This window comes from Miscanthus floridulus, chromosome 6 (assembly GCF_019320115.1).
Source record: "Miscanthus floridulus cultivar M001 chromosome 6, ASM1932011v1, whole genome shotgun sequence".
Lineage (NCBI taxonomy): Eukaryota > Viridiplantae > Streptophyta > Magnoliopsida > Poales > Poaceae > Miscanthus > Miscanthus floridulus.
The window spans coordinates 24,197,235-24,209,643 of record NC_089585.1 but is presented as its reverse complement, the minus strand read 5'-3'; positions in this window follow the sequence as shown (position 1 = coordinate 24,209,643).

The window sequence follows — 12,409 nt, the reverse complement described above, 5'->3', positions numbered from 1 at the left end:
TTCAATCTACTATTGGCCATATCGATGACCATCAATATCCAGTGATTGCTGCATAAACATATATATATATATATATATATGTGTGTGAGAGAGGTAACTAGCTAGTAAGGAAATATTGATGTCCCATATATATGATCGACATTAATTACTTATAATAACACTCACTTGAAGTTGTAGGAGAAGAGTATCTCCTTCTTGTCGCGTTGGTTCACTAAGAAATTCATGAGATTTCTCTCAGGTTCTGGCTTATAATCCTTCGGGGGGTTAGGGTGTTTGAATACGACATACGGATCAACGAACCCAACATCATTATCCTTTCTCTTTCTAAGTTCTGTCATCTCATATCTGCATACATGAAAATAGTGAATATATATTGTGAATATATAATAAAGAAATTGTAAATATAGTAGAAAATAATCACACTTATAGACAATAGCAGCTAACGAGACTTTTGTCGAGAGAGTCCAGGTGGCATAGTTGGTGTAATTCTGGAAGCTCGACATAGATAATGTCATTGCCACGGAAGTAATGGTGGTTTCTAATTCTGACAGAAATATAGATTTGTCCCGCAGCAGACGCCGACATGTACCGCTCGTTTAGCAGGTACATTTACGTACCCAGTTCATCTAATTTCTCTAGGTTGTATAGACTCTGGCCTGCTACAAACTTCTTGTATGGATCCACTTCCGGAGCAGATGGTCCTTCAGTGAGCACTTGGGCAAGGTTCAAACCAGTGTCGTGATAAAACTGAAGCAACGACTCATAGCCGCCTACCTCCTCCATTAAGTTTAAGTTTGAACCATATTCGTTAGGAACGACAAGGGGGGGATTGATTGTTGCGATTGTTGTCCGAGTTGTGCAACACCTTTCCCTACTGTCTTCTTTTTTTGCGCCGCCTCATATGACTTGGTGAGAGAGCGGTCATAGTCCGATATCGGTTGTTTCGCGGTGCTCTTAAGAGAATCCCGTTTTTTTTGTTCCACCTTCTTTCTTAGCTGATTCGGAGGTAGGTAGAAGTATGATTTCTCCGGGTTGTCCCTCGCTCGTTGTGCCTGTTTTACACCTTCAAAGAAATCATGCACATATTTTTGTACTGCATCCTTTAATTCCTGATCACTTTTCTCATAAGATAGTTTTTGGGGAACTGGATGAGTACTTGCTTTCTGCTTCTTTGCCGACGGGCGGGGCAACGGCTTCGTTTGTGGGGCGGACCTCTTAGGGGCTGGCTTCCTTAGAGGCGGGGGAGGTGTTGGAGACCGCCTTGGAGGCCGTGCAGACTTTGGAGGCGACGGAGGCGTTGGAGACCTCGGCGGAGGAGTTGTGGACTTCCTTGGAGGCGGCGGAGGAGTTGGAGATGGTGGGGATGCAGTAGTGCCTTCGAAGGCGTCATCATTGCCCTGAGCACTATGATGGTCGGGAGAAGCAACAACTGAACTTAGGTTGGCGGAGGCCCTGCTTTGTGAGTACAAAAAATAATGAGATATAAGTAAATGCTTATTATTAATCATGCCCATAGAAAATTATCAAAAAAATGTTTTGTTAACTTTTGTCCGCACCTAATGACTGCTGGCGGTGGAGCAGACGCCCCAGGGATAATGATGTAGCGCTTACGCCATAGTATATATGCCTTCTCTGCTTCTCCTAGAGTCTTCTCTCCACCACCTCCAGGAATGTCAAGAACTAGATCCTCATAACCTTTGCTAGGTTGCACATCGATGTCGTTGCCTCAGGTACACATCGATGTCGTTGTCAGGTTGCTTTGGGCCTTGGATGAGCGTCGACATCATAATAAACTTACGCTTCATGCATAACCAGCGAGGAAGGTTGTAGATACATAGAGTAACAGGCTAAGTGCTGTGACTACTGCTCTGCTCCCCGAAAGGATTCATACCATCCGTACTTAAAGCAAACCTTAAGTTTCTTGCGTCACTTGCAAACTCGGGGAATTCTCTATCGATTGCTCTCCACTGGGACCCATCAGCAGGGTGTCTCAACATATTGTCTACCTTATGGTCTTCTTTGTGCCATCGCAACAACTTTGCATGGTCTCTATTTCTAAAAAGACGTTTCAAGCGTGGTATTATAGGAGCATACCACATAACCTTGGCAGGGATTTTCTTCTTGGGACGTTCGCCCTCAACATCACCAGGGTTATCTCGCCTGATCTTATACCGCGACGCGTGACATACAGGGCATGCATCCAACTTCTCGTACTCTGTGCCACGGTAGAGGATGCAGTCATTAGGGCATGCATGTATCTTCTGGATTTCTAATCCTAAAGGACAGACTACCTGTTTTGCTTCGTACGTAGTGCTGGGCAATTCGTTATCCTTCGGAAGCATCTTCTTTTGGATTTTTAGCAACTCCGCGAATCCCTTGTCAGATACACCATTCTTTGCCTTCCATTGCAACAATTCCAATGTGGTACCTAACTTTTTCTGCCCCGCATCACAAGTTGGGTATAGCAATTTCTTGTGATCCTCTAGCATGCGGTCGAACTTGATCTTCTCCTTTTCACTTTCGCATTCTCTTTGTGCATCACGAATGGCCTGACCAAGATCGTCAGCGGGCTCCTCCTCTGCCCCCGCCTCTTCTTCAGCGGGTTTCTCCTTTGCCCCCACCTCTTCTTCAGCTTCCCCCATTGCAGTATCATTGAAGGCACCATATTCAGCAAAAATGTCATCATCGCCCCATTGTTCTTCTTCACCTTCTTCCATTAAAACTCTGGTTTCTCTGTACTTCGTCCAACAAATATAGTTTGCCATGAAACCCGACTTGAACAAGTGTGAATGAAGAGTCTTTGAGTTAGCATATTCCATCGTATTCTTACATACGGCACATGGGCAGCACATGAAACCATCGCGTTTGTTTGCCTCGGCCGCACGTAACAAAGAATGCACGCCGTCCATGAACTCTTGTGAGCGACGATCAGCATTGTACATCCAATGCCGACTCATCTGCATTACATGACATAAATACCATATTAAAACCTAGAACATAATTAGTTAACTATACAACATGCATACCACCACAAAAGCTATAAATTTAAGAAAGCCTCGCTACAATGTAGACAATCCCAACTACCACTATAAACACTAAAGCTAAAATGCACTTTAGCAGAACAAGGATTTCACGACCAATCTCAACTAAAACAAACAGATCTCCCGTTTGTTCAACATCTTTGGGCTTCTTTGGCTGGATCACTGCATCATTAGCCACCATATCTGCCTGTTGTGCAAGATATTTTTGCACGAGTTCAACATATTCTTCCTCCCAGTAGAAGCATAAACATCCAGGGCCATCCCACTGAAATTAAAACATAAATTAGAACTTTAATCACAACCATCATGAAAATAGGTATAAACTAACCATAGTCATTAAATACGATAAAATAACTCACATTGCGATCCGGACACTTGTAGAAAATGCGACCCTTGTTCGGACCCTCCTTCTTCACTCGGTACTCCATCACAATCTTCGTCTTATCACAACACTTGCCGCATGCAATGAGTGGGAGGCCCGGCCTAAGTCGCTTTGGGAACCCATGAGAGGCCGAGGACCCGGAAGCAGTTGCTATCTAGTCTCTATACTCATTTTTTAATACACTATAAATTTCTCATTTTATAATCAAATAAAATTAAAAAAAACTCTAAAATTCTCTATATCTCTAAACAATGAAGTGTGCTATGCATGCTACAAATGAACGGTGAATACTAGTTTTTAATAGCTACTTTAACCTTCCTTAATGTAAATATGCAAACTTTAAGTGATTTTGAGCTCAAATTGCTTACAAATGAAAAAACCACAATAAAGAACCATATATATATATATATAATTATATATAGTGAACAAAATGAGATAAGACAATGATGAAACATGAGAGTTTGAAGTTGGTAACCTTTAGAATCGAAGAATCGACGGAGGAATCGAAGAAATCGACGGAGAATCGAAGAAGAATGGATGGAAGAGCGAGAACACTGAGCTCTCAGGCGGGCTCGGGGAGGAAGAAGCCGGCCGGTATATATAGGGTGGACCTTTAGTCCCGGTTGGTGGACCCGACCGGGACTAAAGGTATGTTTTCAGCCACAGGCCACGCCACCAGCCGGGACAAGAGATTTACTCCCGGTTGGATCCACCAACCGGGAGTAAAGGTCGACCTTTAGTCCCGGTTGGTGTATCCAACCGGGACTAAAGGTCCCTTGCCACAACGACCTGGCGCAGGAGCCGTTGGGCAGGGACTTTTAGTTCCGGTTGGATCCACCAACCGGGACTAAAGGTCTCTCTAGTCCCGGGCGCAAAAAATGCCGGGACTAGAGCCTGATTTGGCCCTTGGATCAAAGGTCTGTTCTCTACTAGTGGGTCCAAGATTAAGATTTACTCCTCTGTCCACAAAAAAATTGCAATTCTCGCTTTTCGAGAAGTCAAGCAATTTGTACTTCGACCAAAATTATATGAAAAAAGTATTAACATTGATGATACAAAATTAGTATTATTGATTAGTTATAGCATATATTTTTATAATAAATTTATTTGGAGTTATAAATGCTAATAATATTTACTATAAATTTGGTCAAACTTGAGTAAACTTGACCCGCACGAATCCCATAATTATATTCTTTTGTGGACATAGCAAGTAGAAGAGGTTAGAATTTCAGTCATCGTCCGGAAACACTTGTGATTCTCTTCTCTGTACTGATTACTGGACTGAACCAACTGCTCAACGTCTTACTCCTAGTCCTAGCCCTACCTGACGACGATGGTTGTCACCCTATTCGCTTGATCGTTTTTGTGGTTTATAAGTCCGCTGATGCTGTTTTGTTGTGATATAAAAATATTGTATCATGGCTGATAAGCATGGCTGATACGATCAAGCGAACATGGTGTGTGCTTACCGTCGGTGCAAGCAGGAGGTGAAATGTAGCACAGCACAGCTGCAGTAGCACATATCACTTGGATCGGGGTGGGCCCGTTGGATCCAGATTCAGTGACTTTGCTTGAGCAAGTCACGTTGTAACTTTCGCATCATCTCCTCCGTCCATTTTACATCCGATGGCACTAGGTGATTCCAACGAGAAATCACAGTGCAGAGAGCCCAGACTTGGCATTTTTCGCCTAGGCCGGTGATGCTCGCTGACCAGCGCTCTCCCTCGCGCACCGTGCAGCCCCGTTCAACTCGTCGACGCCGGAAGCAGCGTCTCCTCAGGCGCCTACATGGGCGCTCTCGTCGGGCTCTGCGTCCCTCGCTGGCTCGTCGTCGTCCCGCCCGTGCGACGTTGCAGGTCGCCAAGTTGCTGCACGCCATCGTCTGCGACGTCGCAGGGCAGGGTCGGTGCGCTGGGCCGCGCGCGGCTCGCGACCACGGCGGCGCGCGGGCGAGGGGTGACACGCGGCTGGCTGGGCCATGGGCCACGTCATGGCGGCGGCACCGAGCAGGTCCCCAGGCGCGACGCAAATGGCCTGCAGTGGTGGGGTGAGAGGGCGGCGACGAGGAAGGGGCCATGGGAGGCGGGGCAGAGCCGGCTGCGCCGGGTGGCGGTAGGGTAGGGTCAGCGGGCGGGGTCAGGGGCGACGCGTGGCTGGCTGGACCACGGCATGGCGGCGGCGGCGCCGAGCAGGTCCCCCGGCGCCACGACGGTGCGGTGGTACAACACGAGGCACGGGAGTGCGACGGCCGCCAGGAACATCAGCGACTTGGCCGCCCTCCGTACCTCCGCGCCCGCGTCGCCGTGACCCTGCTGCTGCTGGAGGTGGTCAGGAGCGGCGGCGCGCGTCACGGACAGCGGCGGCGGCGGCGGCGCGGCCATGTGCGCGCGCGTGAGAAAGTCAGCACGGCTAGGATCCGGGTGCCAGCGAACGCGCGTCACGGGCAGCGGCGGCGGCGCGGCCATGTGCGCGCGTGTGAGAAAGTCAGCCCGGCCAAGATCCAAGCGTCGGCGAACGCACGGGTTGGGAACGTTGCGAGGGCACCAACGAGGCCTACCGGCGCCGCTGCCGCAGTCACGACTGTCAACTCTGGCGCGTGGTCCAGTATCGCTCTTCCAGCACAGGATGGCGGTGGTGGTGCGGCGCAGGAGGGCTGCAACAACGCAGCGCGTGGTGCCGGACGGCTGCAGCGTCACGGCGCGGCACGCGGTGTAGGACTTGGGCAATGGAGACACAAGGTGCGGGAGGGCAGCGGGCGGCGGCTGTAGCGGCTCATCGTAGGGGGCTCGGCGTGAAAAGGTGAGGCAAGTTTCTTTGAGCCGTCGGATGTTGCTTGGACGTCGGATACATGCCCGAAAGTTACGTTGTGACTTGCAAGAGCAACGTTACCGAATCTCAGGGCCCGTTTGTTTCCGCTTATAAGCGACTTGTCGATGGAAATAAGCGAGAATCCCGCCAAACGCTTTGCTTATTTTCACCGATTCTCACATATGTGGTAAGCCGCTTCAGAGATTTGAACTACGAGAAGTGAAAAGCGAGAAGCGGGAAAATCTTCGCTTAGATTATAATCCAAGCGTGGCTAGGAGAAGTGGAAACAAATGGACCCTCAGTCCGTTAGGGAGATCACGGTTGGTGTGGTGGAGATGGCTGCAGCCTGCCTACCAGGCTGGACCTGCGGCAAGATTAGGGGTATTTGGTTTCACCTTCTAAACTAAATGCTCAGGTTGAGATTATTTAGTCGATGATGTATGAAGTATTAAATATAGATTATTTACGAAACTAAATGCACAGATTGAGATTGTTTTACGAGACGAATTTTTTAAGCCTAATTAGTCCATGATTTGACAATGCGGTGCTACATTACCATGTGCTGATAATGGATTAATTAGGCTTAATAAATCCGTCTCGTGGATTACTGATAAATTATATAATTTGTTTTTTATTAGTATCCGAACACCTCATGATACACCTCCATGTGACGCCTTTAGACCCCTAACGAGGAAATGGACAAAAACACCCACCCAGCCATGTCTGATGTCTCCACCCAGCGCAGCCCGGCAAATCGGCAACGCCTACGACGACTCTACGCTAAACACTTTTCACATGTTTATTAATCATCAATCAGTGCCATCTACTCGATTCTTAGAGACGTCATCCTTTTCTCCAAACCCTACTTCTATAAACGGACCGTCCATCACAAATCAGTTTAAAGAGGTGGTTGGTGCTTCGATCCAACTCTAGAAAACCATTCTGAATTCGAAAATTTGACTGCCCCTTAAAAAAACAAATATGTACAGTAGTGGTGAGGCCATCAATTGCTTTCACCATCTCCGATTCTTTGTTGCGTATTAACGATATATGATGACACACAGCTTGACATTCCATATCCGTGCTGGTACGGATTTTGTATGCTCTCTCGTCGTCTATACAAACGCGGGTGCACAGTGGTGGTTGTCCAGTCCCAGCAAGCAGCGACTAGCTAATTATGCTGTGCGGTTGACACGGCACAAACAAGAGCCTCCATGGCCAATCAGAAGGTGAATCGGACTATTTTTTTTAAGTCTCGTATTCTTTTTGAGAGAGAAAAAAGGGTGATATTCCTGGTTCACGTACCACACTGGTGAGTGGTAATATAGAAAGATGTGTGCAACCGAAAACATATATAGGGAAACGATAACTCGCTGTAGCATCGAATGTCAGCGCGATACGTACTGCATGGGAACCGAACGACCAACAGAAAACACCACGACAATTATTTATCACAAAGGTAATAGCCGAAACACTGACGGTTGTGAAATAGCACTGTACATAGGAACGGCCAATTGAAAAGACCCCGATATCATGGCCGGATTGACGAAACAAAACAGGCTCCAAACAAAAGGACAAGAGCTTTAGTGGGGTACTGGGGTGGATGCTCTTATAGCTATGTAGTTGATGCCCCATATTGTCCTTCTTTTATATGTATTTTTTTCTACATTCAAATATATAAAGAAAGTTTGATTCGTTTGCACTGAACGATGCAAAAGGCCAAAAGTTTTTTTTATCCAAAAAATAAGAAGACCGACGTTTCACAAGTCACATAGTATGTGATAATCTCTCTGTACCAACAATAGAAAATATTTAGAGTGCCAGAGTTTTTAGATATTAGTGGTTGCTCAAAAATCAACATCATCTCATCAACCATTCAGATATTAATTAATGGATGCAATTTTTGCCCACTAATAATGTATATAATCTAACCAATAAATGTTTGTGGAAATCGATAGAGTTCAGGAGCCCCCATCCAAGAATTTTTTCCATGGCTGCCTGGGGGAGGAGAGGGTGAAGGTTGAAGATGATGACCTCACCTTCCTGAACTTTTATCCTAGATCCGTCATCGGGTAGAGTTTAACTTCTTTGAAAAAAATGCGCTTTGTCTTCATAGATAAAGGGCAGACATACTTGTAAGACAACTTCTATTTAAAGCATAGAGTCAAACATTGTAGCTGGACTGCAGGATTGGTGGGTTGATCCTCAGAATTTTAACGTCGATAAAACATGCACAACCGTATAATAGGAGTGGAAAAAATGAAGAAAAAAGAAAGACAAAAATAACTTTAAGCTAAGAAAAAAAATATTAGTGATGGATATATGGCAGGGCCAGTATATTTGTATTCTTTCCCAGAAAAAAAAACTCCGGAAAAGAAGGCGTTCCCGATTTTTGGTTTTCGCTTTCAACCGTAAAGTTTGAGGTCGCTGGAGGTTCCGTCGTATTGGAAATCCTCGTGGCCTGCCTCCTACGACGTCGACTACCATGGTCCCATGTATTTCTGGCTCTGCATGCATGGAATACGTGCCTTTTTGTCAATTTGTCGGAGTGCAAATTCGAACGGAAAAATGAAAGTGACCCCCTTTTGTATTTGAGACTTTTCCCTGTGTGCCCTTATAAAAGATCGTAATTCCCTGTGTGCCCCTGAAAAAATTTAGCGGTCTTCAGCGCCACTACTCCAACTTTTTCGTGTCATCCATGCCACTTCCGTCAGTTTGGGCTCTAACGCCGTTAAACTGCAGGTGTGAAAAGACGAAAATGCCCTTAAGTTCAAATATGTTATTAATTTTTTTGAGCATCTTAACGACTTCAAATAAAAAAACTCAAAACTAGAAAGTTGTAGATCTCGTCGAGATCTATAATTTTCATATAAATTTTTTTTTTCATTTAATTTCGCAAAAAAATATGATTTGATATGATTAATATATCTTAGAAAAATCATATTATTTTTTTTGCGAAATTAAATGAAAAAAAAAAATTATATGAAAATTATAGATCTCGACGAGATCTACAACTTTCTAGTTTTGAGTTTTTTCATTTGAAGTCGTTAAGATGCTCAAAAAAAATTAATAACATATTTGAACTTAAGGGCATTTTCGTCTTTTCACACCTGCAGTTTAACGGCGTTAGAGCCCAAACTGACGGAAGTGGCATGGATGACACGAAAAAGTTGAAGTAGTGGCGCTGAAGACCGCTGAATTTTTTCAGGGGCACACAGGGAATTACGATCTTTTATAAGGGCACACAGGGAAAAGTCTCTTTGTATTTTCTTGTCGTCTAGCACGAATAAACGGAAACAGCCTCATAACTCGCGAGTTCACTCGACGAGGTCCCCGCGGCGCTTGTTTCTCCTTTTGCACTCCATTTCGGAGAATTCTTTTATTTTTCTTCAAACAAAAAAAAAGGAAAAAATTTTAAGAGTACAAAAAAAATCTCCAATACGGGCCGTAACTAAAAGGTAAAGCACACTCGCAATGTTGGGCTGTGTATCGAGCATTGCCGTTTGGGCCCATGGCGCTGCGTTCCATCCGTTGGGCCCGTCGTGACGTCCGCTGGCTGCTTCGTGAGGCGAGGCAACACATGGTCTCATGGCGACAAAAGCAATTGCCAATTGGCTTTTCAGCTCAAATAGTTGCAATAAAGATGCCGCGTGACCAACCTTTGGATGATCAGTTGAAACTGAATGAACCACCCTGCAGAACAGCCAAGTTCCATTGCTGTCAACGAATGCCGAATGGCAGCAAAGTGATGATGTGCAGACAGCCTAGGTTGCTCTCACGGGCTTTGCTCGAGGCAGCGAAAGGGCAAGCCGAAAGGTCGGATGAGGAAGGAGTTGGCCGGCCTCAAGCTCCGGTGAATTGGCACCTGAAATCTTCCACGCATACAATGCAGCGTTTCAAATCAAATCAAATCAACCAACCATCGAGTGACAGGGACTCGTCCGCCAGTCGGCGCAATCTGTTCCAGTGTCGGGCGACGACTTCGACTTGTTTTGTGCGGTTCACAAGGGAGCAGGAGCCTGTTGTGGAGCCAGAAGCTGGAGTCGCGATCCACGAGTAAAATGTGTGTGTGGTAAGCATCGATTCCATGGCTCACCTGCCGTATATAGTAATAGTACCATGGATGCCCACGGGTGGTTGTGAGGAGAGGCTTCACGGAATACGTATGTGTCCTTGTTTCCTCTCAAATTCGAATAGAAAAATGGCATTGGCAACTTTGGAATGAAAAAACAAGTCGACCATTGTTGGGGCAGCACAAGTCGACCTACCTACCTAGTGCATGCCCTACATACTGCCCCAGCGGCCTAGCTAGTTCGTGGTGATGGTGGATCGATCGTCCTGGAAGCTAGAGCTAGAGGAAACACGAAACGGACGAAGGTGGTGGTCACTGCGCCAAATTCTTACAGCAAGAACGGGGGCATTTTCTGCACTGCATCGAGCGGGACGACTACAACAGCAAAGCACCACCATGGCTTTTCCTGGTGCGAGCGGCTCCGCCGCAGGGTATAATCTCCTTCACCCTCTTCTGAATTTCATTATCAATATTATGATGTTCCTAGGCAATACTGCTTTCATATTCAACATGCTCTGTTTGGTTGATTTGGATGATTATGCTAGTACTGGTTTTCTGGTTCCTTTTAATTTTGTGATCATCATGATCTTGATATTTGAGAACACATCTTTTATATTTGTGATCATGTCTGTGATGCTTCAGCTATGTAAAACGATCATGTCTGTGATGCTTCAGCTATGTAAAACAATGTTTCACATATGTTTCAGCTCTATAATTTGTCTTATCATCATGTTAACATTTGTCATGAATTGTTTCTGTCTTTTTATTCATGACTTCACTCTCCTTTTTATTGCGTTATTTTTATGGATTAAAATAAATATGAAAATGCCTTATTTTTCAACACAACCGTATAATAGGAGTGGAAAAAATGAAGAAAAAAGAAAGACAAAAATAACTTTAAGCTAAGAAAAAAAATATTAGTGATGGATATATGGCAGGGCCAGTATATTTGTATTCTTTCCCAGAAAAAAAAAACTCCGGAAAAGAAGGCGTTCCCGATTTTTGGTTTTCGCTTTCAACCGTAAAGTTTGAGGTCGCTGGAGGTTCCGTCGTATTGGAAATCCTCGTGGCCTGCCTCCTACGACGTCGACTACCATGGTCCCATGTATTTCTGGCTCTGCATGCATGGAATACGTGCCTTTTTGTCAATTTGTCGGAGTGCAAATTCGAACGGAAAAATGAAAGTGACCCCCTTTTGTATTTTCTTGTCGTCTAGCACGAATAAACGGAAACAGCCTCATAACTCGCGAGTTCACTCGACGAGGTCCCCGCGGCGCTTGTTTCTCCTTTTGCACTCCATTTCGGAGAATTCTTTTATTTTTCTTCAAACAAAAAAAAAGGAAAAAATTTTAAGAGTACAAAAAAAATCTCCAATACGGGCCGTAACTAAAAGGTAAAGCACACTCGCAATGTTGGGCTGTGTATCGAGCATTGCCGTTTGGGCCCATGGCGCTGCGTTCCATCCGTTGGGCCCGTCGTGACGTCCGCTGGCTGCTTCGTGAGGCGAGGCAACACATGGTCTCATGGCGACAAAAGCAATTGCCAATTGGCTTTTCAGCTCAAATAGTTGCAATAAAGATGCCGCGTGACCAACCTTTGGATGATCAGTTGAAACTGAATGAACAACCTTGCAGAACAGCCAAGTTTCATTGCTGTCAACGAATGCCGAATGGCAGCAAAGTGATGATGTGCAGACAGCCTAGGTTGCTCTCACGGGCTTTGCTCGAGGCAGCGAAAGGGCAAGCCGAAAGGTCGGATGAGGAAGGAGTTGGCCGGCCTCAAGCTCCGGTGAATTGGCACCTGAAATCTTCCACGCATACAATGCAGCGTTTCAAATCAAATCAAATCAAATCAACCAACCATCGAGTGACAGGGACTCGTCCGCCAGTCGGCGCAATCTGTAGACCGAGCTAGTGGGTGTATCACTGATTCACTGGCTCTGACTGCGATGAGGGATCGGGCTTGACAGAGGCCAGGCCACGATGCGCGCCCAGCCCAGCGGCCCAGGTGCTCCTGCAGCCTGCCGGTTTGGCTGCCAAACTGACCGGACCCGGACCTGCAGCAAGAGGAGGAAGCAGACAAAGCAGAGCCATCCTAACGTTGTCC